Source organism: Dipodomys spectabilis, unplaced genomic scaffold (genome assembly GCF_019054845.1).
Source record: "Dipodomys spectabilis isolate Male_0828 unplaced genomic scaffold, ASM1905484v1 ptg000001l, whole genome shotgun sequence".
In the NCBI taxonomy this organism is placed as follows: Eukaryota; Metazoa; Chordata; class Mammalia; order Rodentia; family Heteromyidae; genus Dipodomys; species Dipodomys spectabilis.
In genome coordinates, this window is record NW_024870678.1 from 15,813,253 (window position 1) to 15,820,423 (window position 7,171).

The 7,171-nt window shown below is 37.1% G+C and overlaps 1 pseudogene; it reads right to left on the reverse strand.

The window, feature by feature from the left end:
• Positions 1–5,451: 5,451 nt before the first annotated feature.
• LOC122121686 lies at positions 5,452–6,173 on the reverse strand (annotated as a pseudogene).
• Between the last annotated feature and the right edge of the window lie 998 nt (positions 6,174–7,171).

The following is a 7,171-nucleotide window of genomic DNA, read 5'->3' on the forward strand; positions in this document are numbered from 1 at the left end:
ATCAAGAAAATGTGGTATATATACACAATGGAATTCTATGCCTCCATCAGAAAGAATGACATTGCCCCATTTGTTAGGAAATGGAAAGGCTTGGAAAAAATTATATTAAGTGAAGTAAGCCAGGCCCAAAGAAACATAGGTCCCATGGTTTCCCTTATTTGCAATATCTAGTATAGGTATGAGTCAAGCGGAAAAAGTCAGAGAATGTGATGTTAGGAAAACGAACCCTCAAATATGTATTTTAATGTTTTTGTTTCTTTCATGCATGTGTTTCTAACCCATTTATAAGATTATTTCTTGGTTGCTTTGTATGTCCCTCCCCCACAGTGTAACCACTGCTTTCACTATATTTGATGTCAGTATAACATGTGGAGGAGATGGGGACAAACAAGTCGTTTAAGGATTCAGGTGGACCTGTTGCAACAATGAGAAGTACAAATTGTCATGTCAAAACCAGCTTTACAATGTCATGGGGGGGGAGGGGGGTATGATTGGGTGGGGGGGAGGGGGGAGGCTGGGAAGGGAGGTGAAGGGTAAACAAAGGAGGAGGCTGCAATGCTTGGTAAGAAATGTATGCATTATCCTGACCATGTAATTGTAACCCCTCTGTACAGTATGTTCTCAAATAAAATAAAATAAAATTTAAAAAAAAAAAAAAGAAAGTCTACAAATTTAAATGTGCACATTATTAAGCAAGAATTAGTCAATCAAAAAGAAATAAAAGGAAAGAATAAAACAGTACTCTAAGAGAAATTTGCAATAGATTGAAATATGAAAAATAGAATTAATGCCCTCATGGATTATTTGCAATAAAAATAGATGTATGTCTAGAAAATCTGATTAAAAGAACAAAGTAAATGAACAGAATTAGAAAGAGAAAGGCTAGGGCTTGGGGAGTTAGCTTACTGGAAGAGCTCTTGCCTTGCAAGTGCAAGAGTTTGGTCCTCAGCTCTGCATAAAAGGAAAAAAGGAAATGTACTCAGAAAGATAAAGACTAATATCAAAAGCAAATTGAACAAAATGTGCAAGATCACTATTCAAAACTCTAATGTTAATAAATATGTAAAACTTGTGAAATAACAGATGTTTGCAAAATATGTACACAGCAAGAATAATTTATTTTAAAAATCTGAATTGAATAACAACCATAATACAAAACATTTCAAAAATTATCCCCAATTCTCAAGAAGTTGTTTTATTACTGAATGATTTGAGACTTTAAAGGAACTAGTAAATTCAATTCCATATAATTTATTCCAGAACACACACAAAAATGGAAGGTAATCAAATCTATCTCATGAATTCAAGATCATCTTAACATCAAAAATCTGACAGACATTGTATAAAAATAAATAAATAAATGAAACTAAAAGCTGATCTCTCTTATGAATATAGATCCATAAATGGATTGATATCAGGAAATGTGTGTCCCTGGCATTATGAGCCACCAAACAAATACTTCCTACATAACTGAGGACAACAGAATATCCAGAGTAAATCTCCAGGTCCCACATTTACACAATTCATTTTCAGAGTAACCCATGAAGATGGGCTACATTTCCTTCTGCTTCAAGGGGAGTAAAAGTGACTGTCTTTGCTTCAAGAATAGAAACTTTTGACCTTTTCTACTTTTCTACTTTGACCTTTTCTACCTTGTCCAAGATATATACTAGTTATTGCAAATAAGGGAAACCGTGGGACCTATGTTTCTTTGGGCCTGGCTTATTTCACTTAATATAATTTTCTCCAAATCTTTCCATTTCCTAACAAATGGGGCAATGTCATTCTTTCTGATGGAGGCATAGAATTCCATTGTGTATATATGCCATATTTTCTTGATCCATTCATCTACTGAGGGGCATCTGGGTGGGCTCCATATCTTAGCTATGGTAAATAATGCTGCAATAAACATAGTTGTGCTGGTAACTTTAGTGTGGTCTTGTTTGTGATCATTTGGGTAAATGCCCCAAAGTGGGATTGCTGGGTCATAGGGGAGCTCTATGTGGAGTCATTTGAGGAACCTCCATACTACTTTCCAAAGTGGTTGAACAAGTTTGCACTTGCACCAACAATTCAGTAAGGTTCCCTTCTGTCCACACCCCTCCAGCATCTGTTGTTATTAGAGTTCTTGGTTATAGCTATTCTAACTGGGGTGAGGTGGAATCCCAATGTTGTTTTGATTTGCATTTCTTTTATGGCTAGAGAGGTTGAGCTATACATATGACCAGATAAGATGAAGTTAAGGGAAATGACCCCCAAGATAGGGACACAAGTTTTTTTTTCTTCTTTCTTTCTTGCTATTGTTTCTAACGTATTTATAAGGTACCATGTGATGTGATTTTTTTGTTGTTGTTGCTTTGCATGTCCCTCCCCCACCGTATAAGCCCTGTTGTCACTGTTTTTGATGTTGGTATAATTTGGAGAGGAGAAGGAAAATAACAAAATGCTTAAACAGGGATACAGGTTGACCCATTGCAACAATGAGATGTACAAAGACACTATGTTGAAAAACGAACGTTACAAGGGGAAGGTGCAGAGTGTAGTTGTGGAGGTGGGAGGGCAGGGATGGTAGGGAAAAAACAAAGGAGGAGACAACAATGCTTGATAAGAAATGCATTCATTACCTTGTTCATGTAAGTGTAACACCTCTGTACAGTATTTTCACCATAAAAAACATAAATAAAAACTTTTGAAAAAATAGAATTTTTAGTATGTTCTGTGTCCTATCCTAAGGCAAATCAGTTGTCAGTGTGACTTTTTTGGTTACTTGTAACCTCTTGCTTTTTTGTATTGTTTTACTGATCACAATGATTATTTCCTCAGGTCTGCATCTTCCTCTGATTATCACCAATTAACATTTATGAAGTGCCAGGTGGGCCTGGCTTTCATGACTTTGCCTTTAAGATTTCTATCTATTGAGGAACCAACTGAAGTAATCAACTCCAGGGCATAATGAACACGTTCTAAAATGTGGCCCTGCACATGGCTAGTAGTAGACCTGCTAAGGGAGGTCTGGGAAAATGTCTTCCCAGTGCCATGTTTTTATCATTCTCCTTGCTACCAAATGAGTAGTTTGTCATCTTATTTCTTTACTATTCATTCATTTCTTCTTCCACTGCTCCTCAGGAACCCCCTGAAACTCCTTTGCCAGATCATAAATAGTTCTTTTGCAAAATCCAATAGAGACATTTAGTTTCAGCTATTTTAAAATTCCCTGTAACATTTGCTATCATGATCCCTTCTTTCAAATTCCCATGCTAAATTCTGATTTTACTTTTTATTTAGCCTTTCCTACATATCTTTTCTGTTTGATTCTTCCACCAGTCCTTTACTATGAATGAATTATTACCTTCTCAGTGTACATACTGTCTCTCCATACCCAATCCTTTTCACCTAGCTCCCCGGTTTTAGTCACTATCTAAACATTGCTCTTGATCTATTTCTACAACCTGTAACTCTCTTTTGAGATCTCCAAATTTCAACTGGATCTTTCCAAATTAATGCTCTTTTGATATAGTAAACATCTTCTTAAAATGACCCCAATGTCTTCTCAGATCTCTTCCTATACATGCTAGGACAATGAAAATCATCTCGGTCCTAGACTATCCCTCCCACCAACTTTGAAACTGCTGTTCTGATCATCACACTATTCAGGATGTTTGAAGTCTGCCTCTTCTCTCCCACAATCTCCACCTCAAGTTCAGACCAGTAGCATTTATAGGAATTGTTTAAGTGGTTTCCTGACTTTTTTCTTGTGTAAATATACTTTTTTTTTTAAATTGCCAGTAAAGGTAACTTTTAAAAGGCATACCTTTTTTGTTGGTGGTAGTGGTGGTCATGGGGCTTGAACTCTGGGCCTGGGCACTGTCCCTGAGCTCTTCAGCTCAAAGGGAGTGCTCTACCACTTGAGCTACAGCACCACTTCCAGTTTTTTGGTGGTTAACTGGAGATAAGAGTCTCACGGACTCATGGGCTGCCTTTGAACCATGATCCTCAGATCTCAGTTTCCTGAGGAGCTAGGATTACAGGCATGAGCCACGGGAGTCCAGGGAAAAGGCATATCTTTGAAGATCACTCTTTTGTGTAAATTTCTTCAATAATACATTGAGAGTTTTAATGCATCACAGAAGGGTCTGGTGACATGACTCCTATCTCCTCCTCTCTTCTCATCTCTCTATGATGAATAATTTCCTAAATATAGCTTTTTATCTTAGCTCTCACAGGAGGTATATATTTTGACCAGAGTCTGAATCCCAATGTTCATTTGTATCTGAATGCCCCAGAAACTCTTATCTTTGTTTTTCAGTTTTCTTGTAACTAAGTCAATCGGCTTTCATATTACAAACTTATATATGCTACCTCTTCTCTCTGAATACTCATAGCTTATCAGGAAGACAAAGGATATTTTAACAGCTGGTTGTATCTATGTTTATACCCTCAGCAAACACCACCACTTGAGCATACGATATTCCATGAATATTGAACTTCCCTGAGTCTTATTATAAGATCAGTGTTCTTTTTAAACTTGGAAACTAGTTATCCATTAAGGACTCAAGTATTAAGTAAAAAACAAAGTGGAGAGGAAAAGACATATAACATCATCATAAAATGAAATCAACGTCATTTTTAACTCCAGAAGATGTATTAGTATATATGTGAGTCAATCAGCAGGAGGTGGGAGATAGAGGTAAGAGAGTAGGAAGAGAGGAAACAAGAAGACACAATCTCCCCACTCTGTAAGAAGTTTCCTGTGGGCTTGGACTTTATCAACATAGCCACACATTTTTTACCATTATCAAAATGTAAGGCTCATCCACATTCCAATTTTAAAGTAGATGTCCTTGTTCTGATCTAAAGGTCACTAATTTTGAGGTTGAAATCTTCTATATAAGGACTTAATACTTGGTCTGAAATAGTGTAAACAACGTTTCCCAGTTATATTAGATATACAGTAACAAATTAATAAATGGGTGTTCATGCTTTGCATATGTAACATTTTGTGAGTGAAGTTTGCTGATTTATGTTTATGTGTATGTTCAAGTCTGGAACATTTTCTTAAAGACTAAATCATTAAGTTTTCCGGGGTGAGTCTAGACTCAGAAATGTGCCAAATTACCGTGATTTCTCTGATGAAGTATTGTGAGAGACTCAGAGGGCCTTTCTAGTGCTTCCTTTCTCTTCACTCTTCTCTGTGAAAGCTTCCTCTTCCGCATTTTCCCCTAATCGAGCTCTCTCTCTCTGCATTCCTGAGCATTGTTAAGACTCTCACCTTGTCTTATAATTACTTGTTTAGGTGTCTCCAAACAAATAATAGCTCTCATGAAGAACACATACTCCTAATCATATGAATAAATGAAATGAATAACGTACTCATAAATGCATACATCAATATATTGAAGTCTTAACATTTGATGTGGTTATTTTTCTTCATTGACTTTTTTTAAGGTCTAATCATTTACTTGTTATTCTTAAAGACTCGGATTCAGAAGTAGAAGCTCTCAGAGAAGACAGCCTCTGGTTGTCTGTTGCTGGTGTTTTGCTTTGGCTTCCTTCATTCTGGAGCCTCTTTCAGTAAATTGTTTCTTCAGTAGAATTGGGTGGCATTTGTGTGACAGGACACATGGAGAATAACACACTGAATCTTGGGTAATTTTTTACCTTCTTTGTTCAGGGAATTTTGAACAACATATTGGCGGACATCATCTTCTTTAGAGAGATTGAAAAGTTTGCAGATACTGCTAGCCCGCAGATCAGAGAGGTATCTGTCAATTCAGGGATATCTTTTTTTCCTTTTTCTTCCTCCTCTTCCCTTCACTCCCCGCCCCTTATCCACCTTCTCCCCCTCTCCCTCCTCCTTTCTCTCCCTTTCTCCTCCTCCTCCTCCTCCTCCTCCTATTTTTATTTTGTTTTATTTTTTACAAAGACACTCCAATTGGCACCTTGCTGGGTAGCAAAGAACTCAGCCAGGAGTCACGACACCTTGCTTCATGGGTAAACCTTGTTTGTCGTTACCACCACTGATTCAGACCATATATGCCTTCCATTCTTCACCACAGTGTCAGTGGCAACTTCTGTGGAGTTATGCTTCTTATAGAAGGTAGGAAGTTTGCATTCATCTTCCATTTCAGTTATTGCCAACAGCCAATGGCTGGAAAGGAGATACTCAGTTGCATGTTGAAGCAGCAATTTGCCCACACAAAACAGGATACTTCCTCAAAAACCAAGGCCAAGGTTGTTATCAAACAAGACAATTCAGTCTAGAAATTGTTATCATTCCCCCGGGTACTATATGTTTTAGAAACTTTGAGTATGCTCATTTGCTTATCATCCAATTATTTTCTGTTTTAATCAAACATTCATAACACATTTACTTCTTGTTTCACATAGGATCTACATGTGACTATTTTTGTTTGTTTTCCTCAAGTTTGGTTTGTAGCTATTAATGCCACTGGACTCAGCCCCATAGATTATGTTGTCTCTTAGTAAAACACCCACATAAGCAATGAAGCTGTTGTGTTCTGAAAATTGATTGTGCAAAATACTCCTATAAGCTGCAGCTTCTAGAATCAGTGTATATCCTAACAGTTGTTCAGTAAGTAGTTTAAGAGGTGTTTGAATTATTAGGTGAGGGAAGTCACTGTAACAGTTAAACAAAATAACTAAATACATCTGAAGCCATATAATTTAATGTATTAGGAGCAGATCTTTTGAAAATGTCTAGAAAGTTATCCAATATCCTAGTGACCAGCATTTTAAGACACATTTTATAGCTTAAACCCTCAACTTAAGTGCCTACATGGTCCACTGAGGGAGAAGGAAATGGCATACAGGTAACCCTAGCCATGGGAGTAAAAATGCTGTTTCTTGAGTGCAGCATTATTTCCTTGTAAGTATTGTAATTGACAAGAAACTTCCCTTAAATGTGCTAAATCAATTAATTACCCACACACACTTGCTTTAACATCCTGCACCATTGAAACAACTTCCAGATGTCCCATTTGCTAATAATTCTTGGGTCAATATGTTTCAGTGGTTCTACTGTATCAGTCCAGCCAGGAGTACACAGGGCTGAGTCATAGACAACTGACGTCAAATCACACTTGTCATGAGCTGACTCTTGGCATAGCCGCAAACTTATTTGTCATCTTGAGCACAGAATTTAATCATTTTC